The sequence below is a fragment of the Cryptomeria japonica genome, chromosome 2 (genome assembly GCF_030272615.1).
Source record: "Cryptomeria japonica chromosome 2, Sugi_1.0, whole genome shotgun sequence".
Classification (NCBI taxonomy): domain Eukaryota; kingdom Viridiplantae; phylum Streptophyta; class Pinopsida; order Cupressales; family Cupressaceae; genus Cryptomeria; species Cryptomeria japonica.
This window is the reverse complement of record NC_081406.1, coordinates 437,548,825-437,571,330: the sequence shown is the minus strand read 5'-3', so window position 1 is coordinate 437,571,330 and position 22,506 is coordinate 437,548,825.

Below are 22,506 nucleotides of genomic sequence, written 5' to 3'. Positions count from 1 at the left end.
ATAAACAGTGAGAAGATAAGATCTCAAATGTCCAAAATGTTTCAAAAATTTCCAAGTCAAAATCCAAATTTTGAGCCAATTAATGTAAGATCTCTTCTTGAACGATCAGACATACCAGCTCTCCTCTCCCAAATAGAGATGATGAAACAATTACAAAAAAGGAGACAACATCAATTTCAACATTATGTGCCTCCACAACAAGAACAAGGTGTTTACTATCAATCAGATTTTCAACCATCACAACCAAGGGTCCAACATATGCAACCAACACAACCAATGGTCCAATTTCAACAATATGTCCAACCAACTATACAATGTCAACAAATAGTTCAACCAAGGGTGGAATATCAACAAGTTCAAGTTCAACCAACATATCAATGTCAACAACCACAACCAAACATTCAAAGACAAAGGTTGCAACACACACCAAGCCAAGTTTCGAACATGTCAAACCAAAATGATCAACATCTAGTTCAATATCAGAAAATGACATCAAATCAAAAACAAGTTCAAGTTCAATCAACATATCAATGTCAACAACTGCCACAAAACATTCAAAAACAAAGGTTGCAACACACACCAACCCAAGTTTCAAACATGTCAAACCAATCTGATCAACATCAAGTCCAATATCAAAACATGACATCAAATCAAAAACAAGTTCAAATTCCAAGTCCAATCATGTCAAAACCTAAAAAGAAGGGTGGCCTTATTGCAATGCTCTTAAGGAAACGACTAAGTGAATCTTTTGAGGAAGATAAAGATAATACACTTATGTCTAGCAATGCCTCATCCCCCCGCAAGAAAATTGACTCTCCAGTGGCATCTATCCCTACACCTTTAAAAGTTTCACAAGAACCTTCCATATTGTCCTCATTAAACAATACACCCAAGGATGCAATTATCCAAGAGCTATCCATAATTGATTGCCAAGATAATCCAATTCATGATGCACATCCTTGTCATGTTTCAGAAATACAAGACCCAATGCCACCATGCACTTTATTGCCATTACCTGTTTTAGAGGACCCCATTCAAAGTCCCTCTTCCTCATGTTCAAGCATTGATTCCTTACCAGAATCCATCGCAAATGTTCAAAGTGCATCCCCTTCATGCCAAAGCATTGATTCCTTGTCAGAATCCTCCATGCATATCCAAAGTCCAACCTCATGTCAAGAGGATAATTTAGAGCACGAAGAAATGAGTCCTAAAGCAAATCAAGATCAAGATCCTGAAACCTTATCACCCCATCCAATTGTTGACCAAGATCCCATTTCCCCAGAAACTCATAATGATTCCCCTATTCTTGTACATCCTATCCAAAGTCCTATTGGCACTCCATTCCCCGGGCAAGATCAAGATATCCCAGTCCATTCGATCCCAAAGGATCCCATTCCATTTAATGAGCAAAATGTCCTTTCAAATCCCATTGACATTCCACTTCCTCAGAAAGATCAAGATATCCCTTCCATCCTTTCCGATGATCCCATTGAAAGTCAAGAGCAAAGCACCTTTAAAGAAGATTCCAATGATCTTCCTCCTTGTCAAGATCAAATTATTCCTTCAGATCCTCCACAAGATCCACTTGTTCCTCCATCTCCATGTCCTAATCCTCCGTGTCCACCCCAAGGTCTCAGTTCTTTTGATGATCCCGTTATTCCCCCCATTCTATCTCTTGAAGAGCCTGTCATTGAGCCATGTCCACTACACACTCCTAATCCCCCTCATGATTCTAATGTGTCAGTGCAAGATGTTCATGAATCTTCGACATGCATAATGGGTTCTTCCACTTTGGTGCAATCCGATCCACCTCATAATGGACTCGCGTCTTCTTCCCAAGGAAAAGAGTATCCTATTAGTCAAAATATTGATAAAGGCAAAGGGGTAGACCTTCATGAGCAAGAATCTCTCCATATCAAAGAATATACTAATGGTCATGTCCACAGAACTCACACTCAAGGCGTTGGTATCCCTTCAAAGTCAAAATCCAAATGTCCACCTTCCCCATCATCCCTTCCATCCATTCTAGGTCCCTATATCCCTCCATCTCCTATGCAACATCAACAAAGGCACACATCTTGGAGAACCTTCCATCCATCCCACATGCCTCCATATCATTCCCGTCCACACCAACATTCATTCCCTCTTCCAAGCAATTTGAATGCCAAGTATGAGCATCATAAGTCTAGCAATCCACATGTATTCAAGGATCAACATGTCCAATCTAATCGACATGTCAAAACAAAGAACAATATGATCTATAAAGAAAAAGAAAAATACAAAAGGCCACAAAGGCCCACTGAGAAAAATAAAGCAAAGTCAAAATATATATGGGTTCCTAAATCCCTTGTGCAAGCAATGCACTCCAAGGAACCACAAAAGCATGAAAAATCAAAAACCATGTGGATCCCCAAGAAGCTCCTTGAAGCACAAAAAGATACATCCAACTTGGCATCCAAAATTGCTATTCCTCCATCCAAACCTCTCAAATTTGTTCCTCCATCACCTTCTTCATCCATTTTGGGCCCTTATGTCCCAAAATCCCAAGCCTTTCCTCCATCAAAATCTCAATATCCAAAATACATTTGTCCTCCATCAGTCCATCACCCCTCAAGGTGTGTGCCAATGTCGATCTTGCCTTCATTTCCATCCACTAAAGCCCAATTCTTCCAATACTCTATCCATTATCCAATGCATATTTTCCATCCTCCCATCCCTCTCGTCCAATCCTTTGCATAAATCCTCGCCTTAGTTTCATCTTATTTTACACGTCCTTATCCTACCAACGTCTTTGAGCATACTTTTAAAGGTCATGGTCCATTCTTTTCAAGGCTACTATCCAAACAAAAAAATGCTTGAGTCCTTCTTCCATCCCCTATCATGTGTCCATCTTCTATTAAAAAAGTCAAAATACAAAAAAAGAAAAAAAAAGTGAAAAAAAAAAAAAAGACAAAAGAAAAAATAAAATAAAGAAAAATAATTCGTCCACTGGTGAAAACCTGGCAAACAGGCGCCTTGGGCAAGTACCATGATGAAAACCTGGCAAATAGGCATCATGTGTAATCTATGAACTTCTTGCACACCACACTTGGGGGCAGGTTTCCTCCTATCATATCCTTTTGTCCTTAATTGTTCCATTATCCTATCAAACCCATGTCATACTCCTTCATATCCTTTTGTCCTTCATTGTTCCATTATCCTATCGAACCCTTGTCATTACCCTTCATATCCTGTTGTCCCTCATGTCCAGTTTCCCTTTCCACTTTTGATCTTGACAAGGCTAACGATCATCATGAGCATCACACATCTTGTTTGCAGCTTTTAGTCTATCATAGCTTTTGGTCATTTATCCATTTGCTTATTATAACCTTTCATCCATATTCCCTGTCTTATTGCAACTTTCTACCATTATCCCATAGCCAATCCCGACCTTCAGTCCATGTCCCTTATCCATTCTTGATCTTGCTTATCCTATCCATATCTTATCACTATCCAAACACTCTTTTTCATTCCTCGATCTTGATTTGACATAAGGACACAAAAATTTAAACATGTTTTTCAAAAACCTCTTGACATGTCCCTCATGCCATTTCACTGCTTTACATTGTCATATCCAATCTCTTGTCCCATCACGCAATAGCCCTTGAAAATTGCATCCGCGTTGTCTCCATAATAAAAGGCCTTTGTCTTCTCTCTATCCACCAACATTTCAGAAAGCCTACTTATTCACCTGTCATATTCCTTTCCTTGCTAGACATTGGGGGCAAAATCTAAAAAAAAAAAATTGAAAAATGTCCTGAAATAATAAAATCAAACAATGTCATGAAAAAATCTCATAAAAATTGAAATAATGTCTTGAAATAATTCAAAAAAATTTGAAAAATGTCCTGAAAAAAAAGTCATAAAAATTGAAAAACGGTCCTGAAAAAACTCATAAAAATCCAAAAAAGTCCTGAAAAAAATTCCAAAAAAATGGAAAATTGTCCTGAAATAATCCATAAAAATCGAAAAATGTCCTGAAAAAAATTCATAAAAATCTCAAAATGTCCTGAAAAAAGTCTTTAAAAAAAAATAAAATTGAAAAAAGTCCTAAAAAAATTCTAAAAATTGAAAAATGTCATGAAAAAAGTCTTAAAAAATAAAAAAAAAGTCCTAAAAAAATTCTAAAAGTCGAAAAATGTCCTGAAGAAATCCATAAAAATCGAAAAATGTCCTGAAAAAATTCTAAAAATCAAATAAAATCCTGAAAAAAGAATGAACACAAAAAAATTGTAAACCTCCAAAAACCAAAACACGCATTTTGCAATAAAGTATTCCCTTTATGCATCGACAGATCACTGAGCATTCCTCCAACGACTCGCAATCAAACATCGTGCTTTAATGAAATCATGCTTTAACCAGATGAACTTTTTCAACTCAAACCAAACATTCAAATTGATCAAAATTGTCTTATCAATTGAATATCAGCATCAAAAAAATCATTTGTCCTTGTCACATTATCATGGGTCTTATACAGGGTGTGGTATACTCGAAACCAGACTGTGTCCTGTCTTATACGGGGTACCGCATTTCCTGAAACCAGACAGCATGATCGTCCTATCAGCACTTTCAACTTTTGACAATAAAGATCAAGATGTTTGTTTGATTGGCTTGAATTTGTGAGTCTTCTCTTTTTATTGATTTATCTTTGGCTTCGATCATGTCCCTATGTTGCTCGATGATGTCACTGAGTGATTTAGAGTAACCGGGATGGCTCATGATCCTTTTCTTTTTTGATTGTGATTGTCGTTTGTCTATGATGTGTCTGTCTTTTGCAAATCGGGTTGCATTTCAGCTCTGGCCTTCAATGCCATGATGCTACGCATCCATTTTGCTAAATAAAAATAAAGGTTCTCACCTACAAAGTGCATTATTGAAAGCAAATTTTCATCATCTCTAACTGTCTTCTATCTTATTTCTTCTTACTAACACTTCTTCCGTCCGGTCGGATAGTCAGTTCGGTCTAGTGCTCCGATATCCACGCACATATACTGCATCCTGCATTCATGTGGTTAGTACATTTGCATTCCATCACGTATATCACATCAAGCATTTTTATCCATTTCATTTCATAAATGTCTCAAAAAAATACATAAACATACATTCATACATGTTCATACAAAGTGCATAAGTCATCCATATATAGAAAAATCACTACATCAGTCATAACATATTGCATCCATCATATCGATGCCTATCATATCACATATCATCATAATGTCGGAGTACAAAATCGGACTGTTTGTCCTAAGTATGGCCCGCAGGCTGACTACATAATGGCAAACTACATGATGTCCACTGTCTGTCATATGGAGCACGTGCCTCTGTCACTGGGTGCTCCCTCTGTCCTCCTCATCCCTGCCATGTCTCACAGATGATGTACCTGGTCCTGGTCCTGGCTGCGGTGGTCTCATCGGTCCACTCACTCCTATGCTGCTCAATGTCCTTCGAGAGCGTGACCTGCTCTCTGTCCTTGATCATGCCCGATATGAAGGTGCTCTCCGCTCCGGTGGAACTGCACCCTCATATAGTGTCCTCCAGTACAGTCTCTCCTCGCCAATCCTAGTCCAGCTAATGTGTCTCTCTCTGTGCTCCTGAGTCTATGTCGTAGCATGAAACAGTCCGGTCGATTCTCCCGTGCGATCAATGGATATTGTCGACTCTGCATCACAATCGGGGCATCATTTTGTCAGTTTTAGGGTTTGTTCCTACGGGTTGCATGTCTTCATTTTCATGATCAAATCAGGGTGTTTTTTTCATCCACATTACCCTATCCTATCCTTCCCCCCCCCTGTCAGGTCATTTGCATGCAATTTCAAGTCAAAACTAAGGATTTGTTTGAGAAGCTGCGCCTGTGTTAGATGAATTGCGCTTGTGTCTTCCTACACAAGCGCAGAACTCCTTACACAAGCGCAGGTTTAGCCTACACAAGCGCAAGAGACCATTTTGGTATCCCCTGTGGGCCCCGCAATGTCCCGTAAGCCATCAAAATTCATGAAATTCAAAACATGGGTTTTCGAGCTACATACCGCTGGTCCTGCATCCTCCGGTCGTCTGAATGTGCATACACGTTCTCCAAGGTGATCCGCCGTTGGAATGTTCACCATCTGTCTGCAAGTGTCCTTGTCCAGAGCAACAAATCCTCCTCTTTCGCTACTGCAAATGAGTCATTTTCACCCTCTTGGTCTCATTTATAGCTCTTTGTCATTGCATAGATGGACGTGTGTCCTCTCCATCTTATGTTGGTCACGGTCTTGTGCACCTTACATTGCTTGTCTATCATGCATCCGATCTCCGATTGTCAGTCCGTTTGATCCTATCATTTTCTATCATTTTTATCGATCAATTGGCCTCTTTTCTGCATGTTTCCGGCCAATTCCTCGAGGGGGCATGCATATGTCATTATCGTTGTCTGGGGCATTTAGTTATTGTTCTTTGAAACAACGCTCAGAATCGCATTGTCTCAAAGAGGGGCAAAATGTAGACACCCAAAAATGGTCAACGCTTGAGAGGTCATACTTTAACATTTGCGCATTGCCTCATTTTAGGTTTTTGCGTCGCATTAACATTTCTCCTATGTCACGCATTTGGTCTTTATCATTTGTGAACATCGAGTCATTCTTCTACCATCTCGTCCTCGAATTTGGTCTTGTCAACAACATTATCCACTCACGATTTTGATCGATTTTATCTTATTGCATCAATGAGCATGCTTATTTGTCATCATTTTGGACATCGTCAATCCTAATTAGGGTTTTGTCCTCTTATCAATCTTATCATTTTGGACATCGTCAATCCTAATTAGGGTTTTGTCCTCTTTTCAATCTTGTCGATTTATCATCAATCCTTCAATCTTGTCATTTTAACGATCGATTTGTCATTGATCGTGGTCGTTATCAATCTTGTCATTTTGGCGATCGATTTGTCATTGATCGTGGTCATCTTCAATCTTGTCATCTTGCAATCCATTTTGTTGTCGATCCTTGTCCTCTTGTCAATTTTGTCATTTTGCGACCGATTTGTCATCGATCGTTGTCTGTCTCAATTATGTCAATTTGGATCAATTTGTCATTGTTCCTCGTTAATTGGCACATTTTCTCAATCATTTTGTCGCATTGGTCATTTATCAAAATCAAATCATGACATTAATTATCTTTAATCAAGACCTAATTGTCATTTTCGCATTTCTAATTCATCTTCTAGGGTTTTATGATTTAGTCATTTAACCTAATTCGCCATTTCTTCCTCTAGGATTACTAAATTACTTGTTAATCCTAAGTCTTCTTATTACAATTAAATCTTTATTTAATTGGCTAATTATTCTTCTTTGTGAATTGATTAATAAATGAAAAATTATTAATTAATTCACTAATTCCTAAATCCTATTTTTCATCAATTTCTAATTCCAATTTCCTAATTGGTCATCAATTTCAATTTCCTATTTTTTCAAATTTCTAATTCCTTTTCCCTCCTAATTCATCTCCTAATTCCATGGGAATGGCATGTCAATTTGTCATGAAATTGTCATAATTGATAATCAATCAATTTTGACATAGAATGTGTCATAATTTGTCATCAAATTGTCAATCAATCAAATTATGCATGGAAAGTGCATAATTTGTCATAATTTGTCATATTGATTTGCAATTTCCATTTGAATTGCATCATGCCAATTTTGTGATTTCTCCAATTTCTCTATAAATTGGATAATTTTTCTTCAATCACCCCCTTCGAATCCTTCATGAATCTCGAATTTTTACCGAATCTTCGTTTCTAGTACTCTTGAGCCTTTTTGCTTTCAAATTGTGTGAGCACTTGTAGGTGAGATCCACAAAACTATTGAAGAGGAAAGAACAACAATGGAGCCGCATGGAAGAAGCATATGGTTTGCATAATTTTACTTTTGAATGCTTTGTTTCCATACCTCTATTGAATGTGCTTTGGAATTAGGTTCATTTGCATTGAGTATTCTTATGATTATGTTATCATGTTTTGTGTTTTTGATCTACTTATCTTGTTTTGATGATTCCTAATTCTGATGCTACAGAAATAAATAAGAATATCATAATTGCACATAGCATCACTATGTGACTAGAATCTAGCCACCAATGAGGAAGGAGAGAACAATCATCTAGCTATTGCAATAGCTCATCATGTGGTGCGGCCTAGTCACACATCCACATGGCATGGCAGTCCGCACCTCAACATCACCCTACATCACATCATCATGCGGTATGGCTCTACCCTAAACAAGTCAGTAGGCCGCATGGTAATGCATACTACATCTCGCATTGTGTCTTAGCATGGCATGGCAATACTCCAAGCAGAAAAGACACGCAATGGATGTATCCCGCATGGTAGTGTACCTTGCAGAAAAAAGCACGCGTAGGTCACACCCCACATAGTGATGTACCTCTCAGGATACTCATCGTAAGGCAGAGGTATACATGGCTAGGGTCCACCTACATGTCTACCAACACCTGCCAACTCGAAGCTCATGTGGAAATAACATACCTTTCATGAAGACAAGACAAAAGATCCTCCAAGATTCACCATCACTATGCTCAAGAACTGCCAACAATATGCTCAAATAAAAGAGGGGAATAGGCTGACACACATAAACCATATAAGTTGGTTCATCAAAAGGGAAAGTATTGAGTACACCTTCAATAAAGTTTTATTATATAACTATATTTTTCCTCGAAATAGAGAAGCTAAAGTCTCTTCGTGTTGACATTACTCATACACCCAAAAAATACTATTCAAGGAATGGTGACTTCTAATACTACCCCTTAACATACTAAATTACCAACAACCCACAGGTTGGCACTCAGTAGGGTAACAACTAAGCAACATCACATAAACAATATGGTTTCCCCCATACTCATAAGTAAACATATCCTCCATGGTTGATTACTTCACCATCCCATGGGCACATATAGAAAGCACTGGTTTCTTACAATACACAACAAAAGCACCAATACTGGTTTATTCACATTTATGGGGAGTATTTTTCAGTAACCCTATAATCTACTCAAGGAAGGTCTTAATTATGCTTCCCACATGAATAATTGAATAGAATTTATTCTAGATACAAGTACTAAAATTATTTACAATTCAAAATTACATAAGGAAGTAACTTCATTCCTATATCTTTCACTAATTCCACTCAGCATTCATATTCTCATTACTAACTCTACAAATTTTCTTTCCAAAGTGTAAGACTTCCATCTTTCAATATGAAGCCAAAATACAAAAATACAATTTTATATGCTTTATAAACATTCTATTTGAATCAATGCGTTCTTTAGTAGCATTTATAAAATATCTTATAATCTAGGTATGGAGAAGGAAAAGAGAGTTTGATGGTCAACCCAGTTCATACATATGCACAAAATCAACAAGATCACGCAACATGCTTAAATTTTTCTCTATATATGCCTATCATCTTAATTGTACAGTTTTCATTTCACTACAGTTTTAGAAGAATGCCAATTGGCCTAACATGACATTTCCAAATACTATGGTTGCAACTGAATGTCCTAATTTTCCAAAAAAAGAAATCAAGACAAACAATATTTTCATTAATGCAAGACCTCTTGCAAACACTTACTACTCTTAATTAATATGAAATATATCATAATCTGCAACTTTTCATCAAAAATCAAAGTATGATAAGAAGGTAAAAGAGGAGCTATCAACTAAATAATACATGTTTATGCATGCACATCAAACAAGCTTTTCATTTGCACTTTCTATTCATAATAAGTCAATTATATATATCCAAAAGCAAGTTCAATGTAGTATTGCTCAAATAGGTCCTCAATTGAGTCGGCATTATGAAACACATAAATAAATCTTTCATGGAACACATCAACACACTCTTAGCCACTATAACATGTTCCCTTTTTACACATCTTATTACAAACAAGGCAATTTCACATTTCCGCTATTCGTACAAAATCACACATTACCTAAGATATAAATTCCATTATGTTACTCCTACAACACACATGGAGAATTATTTTATGAAAACATACAATTTCCTCCCAATAACCATCATGATCATTTAAACCCATAGCCCTCTTAATATCTAAATACACAGTAGAATCATTAGGATCACACAAGGGTTCAAGAAGTCACAACCTTTCACTCGCCATTAGAAAACTTACACAAGTGATAAATACACATATAACAAACATTTTAATTTCTAGAGAGAAAGAGGAGGAAGGATGACATACATTCAAATCGCTACATCATAAGCACTCAACATCTACCTTACAAGTCCTACAAGTTAACAACACCAAGATAGATCATAATCTTAATGCAAGCACATTTCATGCTTCCAAATTCAAGACAAGCACTAACCAACCCAATGGGTTAGTCTAAAGTGTACATCAATAAGCAAGCGAGGTACATATGACTCTCTCTGCAATAAGAGTAATCATAGACCAAGATATCTAATAAGAAAACAAAGCACATATAATCACTCCAAAGCACCAACATCAAGAAGGTGAAAGCAAGGTGTGAACATACATGTTACACACAATTAAGGTTTTCTCGAAAGAATACGCAAAAAGAACAGAGCACGAGTCCTTAAGATCTTCAAGATCCTATGCCTCAATCACAAGCATACAATAGGAGGACAAACATACAATATAAAGTCTATACACCTCACACCAAATAAGGGCACAAGCGACACCAGAGATCCCAGTGTTTGCAACATTGGCTCTGATGCCAAATGTAATGCCCCGCCAGGAAACCCCGAAGGGATAAAACTAAAACACAAGAATGGAGTGCAAATATTTTTTTTTTATAAAGTTAAAATAGAATAATGATACATTGAATTATCATTAAGTTCAGATTACACAGCAAAATACTTAACTAACACCTAAAGAGTTTCCCAATGTGATTACTTGATTCAACACTTAACTCAACTTGTGCTAATTAATCCAATTAAGTCGATTAACTTAATGACATGATAATACTTTAAACAAGGGATAAATTTGTTCGGTAGATTAAAAATATAGATAACATGATTAAGTTCATCCATTACTATTTAACCATACATTACTTTCAATCTTACAATAAAACATATGTCATGCATCTAATTTCCTTACATACTTTAATTGCATTAAAAACCAATGAATACTTTCCATTATACCAACCTACATTCTTCATGATCCATATTACTGCATTTAATAAGATAACTACATACATGCATTTAAAATTAACGTCATCTAATCCAAATTATACATTTTAATCATAATACCATCCATACATGCAAAATAAAAAGGAAACAGATGAACACAAACACCACATAACACAAAATTGATATCGGAGTTCACCCCTAGTGGGCTACATCTCCGGGTCTGCTAAGCTGCAAGACCCCTCTAATAAAATAATAGGGTGGAATACATAAGGTTCACATCCATTACAACCTGCCAATAAGGCGTACACAAACAAATAATACATATGACCACACCAATCAAAAGATACATGAATGATCCCAGAAGAAGGAAAAGGATCCATTTGAAACATGATAAGAAGAAAATACAACAAAACAACTGGAACACCCACGAAACTACATCCTCGTAACCCATCATAAGCAACCCATGGTCTAACATGAATATCAGGTACTCACAAGGGCATAAACGACCAGATAAGACCCACAATAGTTCTCCTAGCAAAGACAACACAAGCTGCACCCTAGCGAACATAAGGGACAACTATCATCACATAACTTGGTATGGTTACCCTGGCAAGCCTCCATAGGTCTCAGCCCCATCTACTGGGTTACACTAGAAATCTTTCTTGAATATCTGACCCATCCAAGTCTCATGTGGACCCAACACATCCTTTCATGAAGACAAGGTTGTTGGTTTGCCATCTTAGGCCTTCTCACTGCATTTTGAGTCTATACTAGCACTCATCCCATGCATGAGGCACAATTATCTTACTTAGTGTTTGTCATTTACTAAAATCTGTAATATGCTATTAGGTTATCACTTATTTAGACACACTTTCGATGGGTTACCCTGCAACCACTTTGGGCGCGACCCCCACTCAAAAGCCACTCTCCCATATGACACTAAACCATAATCAAACGAAACTCCTAAAACCAAGGTATACACAAGGACTAGTTTACGAAGTTTAATATGGTAGGAATACCCACTTGGCCAAACAAGTCCTTATACGAGGTGCACTGACTGATGGTTCTCTGACTAGAGACATGACCAGCTACAATCAACTAGATAACAACATCCATCACTCGCATAAAGGACATGACCAGATACAAAACCATCACATGAAAACAGTCAATACTACAGATCAAGGACATAAGCAGATGCCAAAATAAACATATGACAATATCCAACAATCACAATCAAGGACTTTCCATTTCTTAATCAAATGCAAATACAAAAAATTAAACACGCATAGACATAAATTTGAAATGACAATCTTCTTCCATATTGTTTAATCATTACAATCGATCCAGTTTCGTAATAGATGTAAATTTGATTGCAATTTGTCTACCTCATTTAGGCACATGTCGCTCATGATTTACTAACTCAATATAATTCAATTTACATTATAAAATAATATAAATACTTCACACACAATTTTCAAACCAAAATCACATTAATATAATTATATTTGTATGCTCTACATACAAAGATATAATTAAATATATATATATTAATTAACTAAAATTTGATATTTATGTTTCAAAATAAAATCATCATTTCCATTCTTTTTCAAAATAAATAAACTATTCTCATCTTTTGCAAAACAAATATACACTTTCCAAAAATGGAAATATACATTTAAAAGGAAACCAAAATTGACAATCTTTTTACCAATGAAATAAAATTTGCTTGCATATAAGTAAAAAAACAAACTTAAATATTAATTAACATATATTTAATTATATATATTAATTAATAATTAAATAAAACCAAATACTATTTAATAATCTTTGCATTAAATAATATTAAAACTTTATTTTAAAATATATATATATATTTATTTTTATTTATTTTAAAAAAAAAAGCAAAAACATAAGGGTATACCCATGTGGGCCTCCTTTTTCCAAGGAAGGGTTTACGGTGGCAGACGCTACTTTTGGGTAGCGTTACTTCCAAATGGTAGAAGTTGCTACCATCCCACGTGGGGTGGTAAGCTAATATTTTTTTTATATATTATTTTTAAAACATAATCCAAAACACCCGATTTCTAGGCATTCTGAGTAATTTTCTGAGAACAATTTCTGAGACATTTCCCAGAAATAAAAATAATGTTTTCATATACCTTTTTTTCTTTTTCTTTTTTTTTTCTTTTAAAAAATAGAAAACCCCCAAATTGCTGCACAGTCTCAGACTGAGACCAAAAGAAAATAAATTTCCATAATACAATGAATTTCAATATTATTATTATTTTTTTAACAGCCAGACTAGAAAGCTAAAACTGGAGAAATTTCTCCAACAAAATTCCATATTTGGGCAAATGAAAACAATTTACACACAATCCTCCAACCAATTTTGCCAAACACAAACTAATTTCACAATTCATGAACCAAAATAAGAGATTCAAAATGAAATTTCTTAACCAAAACCTACACACCCATTTTCAATATAAAAATCAATTTGAACAAACAAGAATTGATCTGGAGGTTGAAATGAAAGCAAGGAGGATTCAGATTCAAGATTTAACTACAACTCTTCCTTATCCCACAAAAATATATGATATTTTTAACAAGCCCAGCTAGATTTCTTCTAAATCAAAACAATCTCTTTTAACCAAAAACCAAGGAGATAAACAAGAATCCAATCTTTATCAGCAACCCTGGGAATGATTTGATGAAGAGCCCAACCTACAAGCTCAAGAAATTCCTTCTCCCACAAATTCCCAAAATTTTCCATTCCAAAAATAATTGTCCAAAATAATTTTCAAAACCTAGGTTAAAAAGGAAATTGTTTGACCAAAAAATCATTTTTTTGGTTTAAAATATTTTCCTCAAATAGAATCATTTTTCCAAACAATTCAATATGCAAAAATTGCTTTTCTTCCAAAATTGATTTTCTCAATTGAATTAAAACTAACATTTCTATTTCAAAATGCCAAAGAGGGTAAGATATTTCTATTTTCAAATACTATTTCACCTTTCCTATTAAAATGCATATACTTAATGTAATGCCCCGCCAAGAACCCTATAGGGAAACAACACATCTAGGCAACTAAAAGGTGAAATAATTTTTTTTTTAAAAGATTAAGTGCATTAATTATAATGATGCACGTTTATTTACACAACAAAAGTCTAGCACATGATTTCCTAAGGGTTACTAACAAAGATTACTTCGAAACTAAACAACTACACCAGGTTAATCCAATTATCCATCTAATTAGGAAATTCAATTGCAATTAATAAAACCATTCTTATAAAATTGAATTCCATATTGAAAGATTTAAAGTGTTGCAATACATTTATTTTTAATGAATCATTTACACATAAAAAGAAGGATAACTGAAATAAACATACATTCCATTGAATTAAGATTATAATATTCAATAATTACATGGGTTCCAACAATACAAATGAAATACAATTGTTACAATGCCAAGGTTACATAGTTTACCGATACAATGACCACATGGTCTCAAATATACAATAATCTCGAACATGAGCTGATACAAGAGTCATGAACCAAAAGACACCAGCGAAGCTGATCCTTGCATGAAGGTATGAACATAGATATCCGATGGGAAGTGGCACTACCACCCAACCATGTGATCCCAAAGTGGAACCACCCCACCATGTTGGGAGATAGTAGAAGACCCTCAAGCAAACCGAACAAGACAAGTACAACAATACAACATGACTCCGCGAACCCATGTGACTCAACTCATAAATAGTAGTGACTCTAAGGAGAGAGTGTCATTGCATGGCTCAAGGTGGCTACCCTAGGTAGGCCTCCATAGGTCCCGACCCCCATCCTGGGTTATCCTAGTAACCTCTCCTAAACCCCCGGCTCCATAAGCATCATGCAGACCCTACCAATCCTTTCGTGAAGATAAGGTGGTAGGTTTGCCATTCCAGGCCTTCTCACCACATCCTGAGCCTATACAAGCACTCAACCATGTGCGAGGCACATTATCTTAGTTTAATATTTTAGCCACCCACCCCCTAATCAATTATTAGGCTATCACTTCTTAACTGACTTTCGAGGGGTTATCCTGCCATCCACTTTTGGTGCGACCCCTGCTCGAAAGCCACTCTCTCTCATAGGTCACAAATAGGAACGGTCTCTCTATGAGAACTCTATGGCAAAACTGATAGCCATGACTAATCTTGACAAATATACAGGTGAAGGATAAAAAATCAATGACCCAAGGTAGACCATTTGAAACAAAACACTTAATGGTTTACAACAACCGGGTTACATAACAATGCCTGACCAAGGATAAAAACAACCTTTATAACATGACAACAACTCAAAATCAGATTTACAACGAAATATACTTTTACCAGAGAATACCCTTTATTCTAAAGATCCTATAACAGGCAATCTTTTTAAAATAGTAAAAAGCATTAATTACTTGCAAATACGGATATTTCAGAAAAATAAGAAATACATCTTCATTGATAAAAGAGAAGCAGAATTGTCATTTGATCAATAAGGCTAAATTAAACACATAAAACTTAACCTCCTAATGTATTTCCATGAGTAAATAAAGAATCTTAAATATACGCTTTTCTAAAAATAACTAAATTCAGAATTAATTTTATATATATATATATATATATATATATATATATATATACATATATATATATATGTATATATGAATATATATATATATATGTATATATATGAATATATATATCTATATATATATATTCATATACACACACACACACACACACACACACATATATATATATATATATATTCACCGAACATATATCATATACATATATTCATATTAAAAAAATCTATATATATTTAATCATAAATCAATATGCACAATATTAATAATACTTAAATTATAATTTGCCAAAGTTAAAAAGCATATATCTGAATATATATATATATATTTTAACCATAAAATAAATAAAAATCCAAATTCACATTAAAACTGGGCACTGAACTCGAGATTTAGCATTTACTGGAAGCACACAAACACAGGGAGGCAAAAATTAATGTTTCCTTGGTAGCCTTTTTGCTACCCGTAAGGTAGACTTGCTACCCTACAGTATCAGGTACTATCGCCGGTAGTGTTGGGACTCATTAAATTTGAGTCAAGTTCTGAGGCCCATTCCAAAATTTTGCTCTGCATTTCCAAATGATCATAAAATGAGTCAGTTTGAATGGCCTAGTTAGAGAGAGGGTAAAATGGAGCTAGTTGATTTTCAAAGGGTAAGGGTTTTGAAACTTGTTGTACACCTTTAATTTGACCTATGCAGTGTGTTGTAACTTTCAATTTTCAGTTTGGATCAATTTGTCAGGTACCCATTTCAAGGGGTGAGCTGAAAGTGCATGTTAGGTGTAAATGCAAATTTTATTGAGTAGCCTACTTTGAGCTCTTATATCTTTTTCCCTATTGATTGTCATGAAGAGTTTCAAAATGGATTCAATTCTATGAATAAATGTGAGTTAGCATGCAAAATTTCAAGTCCTTATGAATCCATTTGCTCAGTTTGCCAACCTCAATTTGTTTGCAGTTTGTATGGTTTGACAAGTCCCTGTTTTAGCTGCTAGTCGGAGCCCTTTTTTGCATAAGTGTAAAAGTTGCCTCAATGAGTGTCATGTCATAATGTTTGTTTTGGGCTATTTTTGGTATAAATGATGAGCTATGTTTCAAATTTCAAGCTCCTAACAATCCGTTTGATCGGTTTTCAAAAGTGTTTCTTGAGCCATCTGTTTCAGTGATCCGTACTTTCATTGCTATATCAGTTAATGTAGCTATTTTCATGAGCGTACCATTTGCACCCAGTCATCCTTTTGGTCTAATTGAGCATTCAAAGATTTTATATATACTTCAAGGTACATATGCCCCAAATTTGAGGGTCTATGGAGGTCGTCTGATATTTTTAAGAAAGGCATCATGAGTTGCCTGTGCATTGACTTCATCAGGTCCGCAATGCCGACAAAGCCAGTTGGTCATTTTTGACAATTAATATCTCTTCACTCGGGATTCATCTTGAGAAATAGTTTGGTAGACTTCATGCTTGTATATTAGAGTACATGCCTGTTAGATGGCAAGGTCCAGAAAGGTGTTTTGACCGGTTTGAAAATTACGTCTTCACGATTAAATGCGAAAATGTGGAAGTGCCTGAAAGTTGCAAAACTCAGTTTGGTGATCCAAAAATGGTGCCGATCAATTCCAAAGGTATGTTTAAGGAGTTTATGAGGAATGAAGAAGATTATACGTTCTAGGATGCCTATTATCCCACAAATAAAATGTTGATGGATGCCTTCCCTATTCAAGAAAAATGCAGCTGGAAGGTGGAGTGTGATGTTGGAGAGGGGATTGAAATCTTTCAATCAACTGTAGATTTGTAGACTTATGCTCACGTCCTCTTTGGTGTGGTGTAGATTAAATCTTTTTAACTTTCAAACAAATGCAGTCTAGTAGGTGTATTGCCAATAATCTTCTCTAAGCAATGTGTTTAGCTGAAGCCAATTAAACTTGTAGTAATTTCCAGCCTAGCTCCTCCCTGCATGGAATTAGAAGTGGTGTTTGAAAAGGGCTTTGTAAACTTTCAAACATATAAAAACAGAAAAAAATTGCTAGGTGCCAAAACAAAAATCCATGCAAATGTAAATGGCTGGTTCAAAGCCAAATCCTCTTCCTTGCTTGTTGTATGTGGTGTTTGAGAGGTATTTAAAAGAGTCTTCAAATAAAATTGCAATCAGCAGGAGTAAATTCCCCTCCCATGTGGAGTTTGGAGAGCATATAAAGTTCAAGCAAGTTCAATTGGCAGGGCCTGCGATGGATGGAGAGTTTCAAGGTTTTAAAAGAAAATGCAATCAGCCTTGAATATGGTTTAAGATCCATGTGCAGAGCTAGCTATGGAAGAGCTAAAGGAAAAGTGCACATGATAGATTTAAAACCAAATGGCTTCCCTGCATGGTGAATGGAGTATGGTGTGGAGCAGCATTGGCAGGTCCATTCTCCCCCTGCGTGGTCAAAGTGCTGAAGCACATCTAAAACATAGCCAATGCAAATGGTAGGTGTGAAACCAGTTCAATCCCTGCGTGTAGCTTGGAGGGCAGCGATGAAACATTAGGTGATGCAATCTGTAGGTATAAATTAATCTTCCTCCTTCACTGTGGTAACTCCAAGCAAAAATGTGGCAAATAGAAGATTTCATGGAAACCAATGAAGCCCCTGTGCGTGGTGGATGAGGAAGAGGAGCAATGAAGTCTCAAAAATTGCTTCAAAAATTGTAGTCTTAGGCAAAACACTTTATCCCACATTCACTGGTAAATGAGAGTTTTTAATATTCATAAGTAAAACTCCACCCATCTATAATGTCAAATCCTTAAGAGGCTTTTGACGGATGGTGTTGGTTGGGCCCAAGTGGACCCCGCACGTGGGTGCACTTCTCGAGGTGACTGAGGAGGTTGAGTGGCGACCAAGTGCACCCCATGCAGGCACAGATCCCGAGGCAAGTTTTGCAAAGAATGAACGGGTTAAAGATCGTGCAGGTTCAGAAAAGATCAAAGGCGCGCGTTGATTCGTGAAGGGAAGATGCTCGAAGAATACCCTTCGTGAAATGGCGAAAAGCTCAAGCAAAAAAATGGAGGTTAAAGACCATGTAGGTTCAGGAGATTTGACGGTGTGCGTGGATTCACGAAGGAAAGATGCATGTTGGTTAAACCCCACGAAATGGCAAAAAGCACGTGCCAAAAATGAAGGTATGGTGAAGGGTTAAAAAGCATGTAGATTCAAGGAGATCTGATGGCCTGCGTGATTTCATGAGCTGAAGATGCACGTTCATTAGCCATTGCGAAATAGCGAAAGACACATGACGCATAGGAAGAAGGTCCAACTCATGGGTCCTGCTGACATGGCAATGAAATGGAAATGAGGTGGCGACAAACAAGCAGCCCAGTGGCAGTGACGAGGTGGACACGTGATAGATTGATGAGGTGTCATCCGAGGTGGCGCCTAGTGGATCCTATTAGTGAATTAGAGGCTGCCACGTGGCAAGGCGTCAGGCCAAAATCAGGGAAAAATCAAAGTTAAAATCAAATTTAATATATAGTTGAGACTATATAAGAAATTCAAAAATTTTAAATGATGGTGCACATGAAGGATTTAACTCGCCCAAAGGTCCATTTTTGCCCAAAATATCAAGTATTATATATCACCAGAAAGCTCTCGGGATAAGGAATCAAATAATGTAGTTAATGTTAAAAAATTTGGGATATTTAGAGAGGAGTTTCCATGGGAAGCAAAAAGGGAAATGAAATTCAGTTGGGAAAAGGGACACTTGGCAATTTTGGTTGCAGACCTAATTTTTTTCTCTTCTTCTTAATCTCTATTATTCTCATTTTATAGTGATCACAAGATTTTTGTAAGAAAACTCTAGCAAAATATATTTAGGGCCTTTTTCTAGTTTTGAAGGATCATTCTGAGTTATGTAAAGATTTTGAAGAAGGATATCAATACACAGATCACAACATTTTGAGGCTAGATTCTTGTTGTCTTCTTGTATGTATGATTGATTTACTAGTTCAGTTAGATAATCTATGCTTGTTTGATTGAATGAGTTGCAAGGCAATTTTACAGAGATGTTTTAGGTTTTTCTCTCAATGAGGGGGATTAAATATACTTAAGATCTTTGTGGTAGTAAATTAGTAATTTTGCTTGAATCTGATAACTAGGTTTAGCATAAAGGTAAAATTTATACATGTCAGAGATATATAAATTTGGTGAAGTCAGAATGATGAAATGTATGTGGATTTCCTATTTAGAATTATTATTTAGTCTTAGGTGACTCTGAAGCCCAGGATAAGGCACTGGTATAGTTTGCTAGGTTCTATAACCTTCTTGGAGATCAATAAAAGTGATTACAAGCCTTTCTTTTATGTTTGGATTATGTTCAAGGTGATAAGGTTTGCAGAAGTTGACTCTATTTTTCTACAAGTCTTCAATCACAGTTGTGAAAAGTAATCACAAAGGGTAAACCCGCCTAAGCTAAGCGAAAGCTTGAAGTGTAGAAGGTTTTGGTATAAACCTTGTTATATGTTGTCTTTTGTTTCTGTTTCCTATTGTTTCTCTCTATAAGCGACAGAGATTTAAGATTCGAGTAGGGAAAACAAAGAAATCAAAATTTGAGACCAACAAAAATGACGACTCTATAGGGGAGGTGTTGTAATAACTCATGTTGAATCAAATCCCAGAGTTGTGCCTATCCAATTTGAGGAAAGAGTCATAAAAGTGTTATAAATTTGAAACCATTTTCAGATCTGCAGTTATTTGCCTGGTAGTGTTGTGTGCCAAGTGTTGAAAATTTGTTATCCTTTTATCTTTGTGTGAGTCTAGATCTGTTCATGTTCTACAAATGATTTCATAAATTCTCATAGCAGTGAGTGGCGACTCTGAAAGATCTCTGCACCAGTGTGCATTATTGTAAAAAATTTAAAAGATTTGGTGAACTTGCATCAAAGATTTAGTAGTTGCTTGGAGTTTTATGATTGTAGATCCCAAAGAATTTATCGAAGATATTTTCCTCCGTGAAGGAGGTGGCGACTCTGTATGAAGATCAGTGTGTAATGTTAGAAGATCTCAGAAAGATCTTACCAAATATCAGAGCAGCAGCAACGGCATAATTATTTTACCAGGTAATCCTCATTTTTGAGGTAATTATTTGTTCCTTAATAGGTGAAAATGTCACCATAAAAAGGAAAATAAATTCATACTTCACATGTTTCCTATTTAGAAAATTTTTGGTTAAGGCACGCGTGAAGTATTTTGAGTAATAGGGAAGGTAGACTCTAGTTGCAATAATTTCTATTGGTTGAAAATAGTGAATGTATTCAAGCAAGATTGCAGCTAGTAATGGATTGTTGTATAATTTTCTCTATTGAAGGTTATGTGCCATTCTGTTTCGATGGCATACCTGGTTACCTGAATCAGATTCCAAGTGACATTAGGAAGCATTTACCATTGTTTAATGGGGACCAGTTACAATCAGCAAGAATGCATGTGCAAAACTTTGTTGATTTAACGAATGACTATGAAATCTATCATGAGGATGTTTGCATGAAGTTGTTTGTGCAGAGCTTGAAAGGGGATGCCAGGATTTGGTTCTCTTTTGTGCAAGAAGCTTCTATTCCCTCATGCGAAGAATTAGTTGCATCTTTTCTTGAGCAATTTGCTGAGAGAATAAACTTTAATGATGCACTGAGGAAATTGATGGAGATCAGAATTGAGGAAGGTGAGTTAGTGTCGAACTTCAATGTCAGATTTTCCAAAGCACTGGCTGAGATCCCACAAGGGTATAAACTAAATGACAAAGTGTCTTTAGTGATTTATTTGGATGCCTTTGGAAGTAAGATGAGTTACAGGTTGAGAGATAAAGAGCCAAAGACATTACATCAGGCATTTGTGATAGCCATGGACATAGAGAAAAATTTAAAATATGGCATTCCTAAAAGACTTGTATCTATCGGTGTCTGTTGTCATAGTGTTTGTAATGCTGCAACTAAGTGTGAAGTGAGAAGTAATATTCAGAGATTTGGTGTTCATACTTGTGTTGGGGCAACACCAATAATTTAATTCCCTATGAAAATCAAAGTTATTTGGTGCAAACAATGGTTGATCCTCACTTAGATATTGATAATGACAATTGTGTTGAATATGAAGTAAGAGTATTTTCAGATTTTGCTTCTTCTAATCATGTGGATGCTATTTCTAATATAAAATTTGTGCACAAGGTTAATTCAGAAAATTTTAATGGTACACATGATTGCAATGAAAATATGGCATGCATTGTTGAAAAGATTTTTTAAAAATGTCACATTGAACAACAAAGTGTAGTGCAATTGTAGAGGATTGCAGAACTTAGAAAAGCTCTTGAAGTTGTGGACAAGAAAGTTCAAATGTTGGAGAGCTTTAGAGTTATTAGTGAAGACCTTCTGCAATATGGTGAAGAGGATTTTTTCAAAAAAGGACTGTGAACTGAATGCTTATACAATTGATGAACAATATGCTGATCTAACAGATGGTTTTATGACAGAAAATTTAAGTGAACATGTTGGATAGTCATCAGATGAAGTAAATGGCATTGATATTCTTTTTTGTTCTTTGACTGATGACGAGTGTTCTATTGGTAAAAATAGATCAATCGTGGCAAGATAAGTATGACTATCTTGATTCTCAAAATGATGGTCATAGGATGAAATTTTGTGGTTGTGAAACATGGAACACTAAGGATAGTTCCAGCTTAGTTTC